This window comes from Morone saxatilis, unplaced genomic scaffold, assembly GCF_004916995.1.
Source record: "Morone saxatilis isolate NCDOM2014 unplaced genomic scaffold, NCSU_SB_2.0 Contig19, whole genome shotgun sequence".
In the NCBI taxonomy this organism is placed as follows: domain Eukaryota; kingdom Metazoa; phylum Chordata; class Actinopteri; family Moronidae; genus Morone; species Morone saxatilis.
The window spans coordinates 9,976,655-9,979,273 of NW_023339751.1; the positions used below are offsets into that span (position 1 = coordinate 9,976,655).

Here is a 2,619-nt window from a genome sequence, read left to right on the forward strand (position 1 = left end):
AAAAAATTCACAATGCAGGCCGTATACTCCACTGTGGCTCGCGCAACAAGTAAATATTCGTGTAATAGACCATACATATATTAATGGATTACTGCAGGGAGTGTGGAGCTTTAGGGCTACTAGGGGAGTAAAAAAGATACTGTACTTTAGGGATTGTAGACACTGAACGGAGCATTTGAGACCGGCAAAATAATTCATGTTGATGTTGCTTGAACATGGGACCAGTATGTAATATAAAATCAGGCACTCAGATATTCTGATCCTTCACTCTCAAGTCGTCTCTCTACCTGCTAATTAATCACCTGCACTTCCAAGGCTCAGAGTTGGTATAGTGGTGCTCCTTAGAATGGCGTAATAAATGCTTGCACGCCCCATTGTTGGCCCGTCCAGCATATTAGAGTGTGCACAACTGGTGGTGTACACTATTGAGGCTAAACATATCATCCAAGGGCCGATCTCGATATTATTGCTGTTACTCCGTTTCGGCTCCTACTCCTTTTCTATTGAATGGCCCCAGTACGTAAGTCTGTCTCCACAAAATCACTTAAACTTACATCGCAGCTATGCGACTACTCTCAGAAATGTAGCATAGCCATGCATATGCCTGGGTAAATATTGGGTCCAACTAGATTTACTGTTGTGAAACATACAAGCCATACAGAAAATAGAATTGCGGTGCGCTAGCATCTCTGCCATCTGGGTAGGCTTAATAAGAACTCAAATAAAAAAAACTCGGTACCGTTGGAAGTTGGTGTCTTCTGGCATAAGCAGTTCTTATATTCAAAAAAGGCCTATATCAAAGGCATTAACACTCTTTCTTCTATATGTTATTAAATGCTGATGCTGTGGGTTTGTGGTTGGCGACATTGCTAACTCACGACATGGAATATGTAAATGTTGTTAAAGTTTTCTTACCTGGACACAAGACGTATCTACTTCTACTTGTAACAGAGTTCCATTTCTCCAGTGTATGTGCAGACTGGTGGTTGTAGGTTTCGTACATCACACTTGATATAAGTGTATGATACTGGACATCAGGACGGATACCATCATGAAAAAGTTACCCAATCTTCTCGACTTATAAATTTTTCTTGATCTGAAAAAAAACAAAAAGCAAAAAGTAAGACAACAGAGAAGACTATTATTACATATAAAAATACGAAACTCACATCACAACTTACAATCACAACTAGCACCAGATGATGTCTTTCATAACATAAATGCAGGTGATGGATAATCAAGTCTAAAAAACATTTCCTAGAGGTGGTTATTATAATGTGGGATGTGGAGAGTTGTTATTATCGTATAGTCTTCGGGGCCGCGGTGTGGAGAGCTGACATCTGAATATTTCATGCAGATGATTAGAGGGTAGATAGATAGATAGATAGATAGATAGATAGATGAGTAGATAGATGAGTATACCTTTATTTATCCTGAGGGAAAGTCGTATCTATTTTTTTTTTTTTTTGGGGGTCCCATTCTGTATAAGTTTTTAAGGGGCAGAAATAGGCTGGGACTGTTCCTGTCAATGGGACCCACCTTGGGCCACTCTGGGGGTCCTGTACGAGACAAAAATTAGGGGCCCCTGGAGGGGAGGCAGGAGGGAGGGAGGCCTGTGAGTCGGGATGGGCGGAGGAGCCTGGAGGAGGCGGGGTCTTTGTTTGTTCGTGGCTCGGCTGGCAGGAACAAAGGGTCCTGTAGTAGTAGTAGAAAAAAATAAAAAGGTAGCACCGTACCCCCCCCGTGAAACAAATGACATTTAAAAACATCCAGTTCGGGAGGATCGCAGCCTGACGGGAACCGGAGTAAGTAGGCTGGAGGTGTTTCCTCTCCCCGTCTCTGGTGGGATCGCAGCACCGCGGTACTAAGGGTCGGAGCTGGAGCTGCTCACCGGCTAGCTTGCGAGGCTAGGCGGCTAGAAACACCGAGCGGAGGTGTGGACCGCGTTTCGGTGGACCCCCTTTTTTCTCTGCAGGTAACTCCCAACTTAACAGCCACACTGCTTCATCGACACTGGTTTTAATTGCAAACCCGCTAAAACAAACAAAAAAAAAAAAACCGTAAAAACAAGCGCGGGGTGTTTTTAAGTGGATGTAGTTTTAGCATTACGAGCTAGGTTAATAGTTTAGCAATGGCACCCGTCCTCTGCAAACGCTTAATGAATGCGGGGCCTTGCGGTTCAGTTCACGCCTGGTCCTGTGTGTGTGTGTGTGTGTGTGTGTGTTAAAGTGAATGCTGTTTTATTTATTTATTTATTTATTTATTTATAACTGTGTGCACACAGGCCGAGCAATAAGCTGGCAGCAGTGTAAGTATGTAGAGGGAGTCCGCACATTGCTCTGGATGTTTTATTGGCCGAGGGCCAGCTTCTTGGATGCAGCTCTATTGTTTGCAGTGAACAGTTTGGGCGGACTGAACTGCACCAAAGTCTCACTATTTAACACTAAACCTTTTTATTTATTCGAGTGCATTGTCATCTGATCTTAATTTAGGTGCTTTCAGGCTGGAGTCATTCCTCTCTTTATTTGTAATGTGTACACAAACTCAGGATGCCTGCCCCGGGTGATGTCTTTCACTAAGACCCTGTGTCTGGTCCGTGGAGCCGTCATTATCTACATG

The 2,619-nt window shown here is 43.6% G+C and overlaps 1 protein-coding gene across 5 annotated transcripts in view; it reads left to right on the top strand.

The window, feature by feature from the left end:
- The window catches only part of ldb1a (LIM domain binding 1a), a 19,615-nt gene that overhangs the window by 7,048 nt on the left and 9,948 nt on the right, over positions 1-2,619 (top strand). Inside the window, exon 1 of one of the 5 annotated variants that reach the window (XM_035663439.1) lies at positions 1,633-1,975. The exons of the other annotated variants lie outside the window; for them this stretch is intronic. The gene's annotated coding sequence lies outside the window, so the exon portion shown is untranslated. Of the gene's footprint in view, positions 1-1,632; positions 1,976-2,619 lie in introns of those variants that run through there. 5 annotated transcript variants of the gene reach the window in all.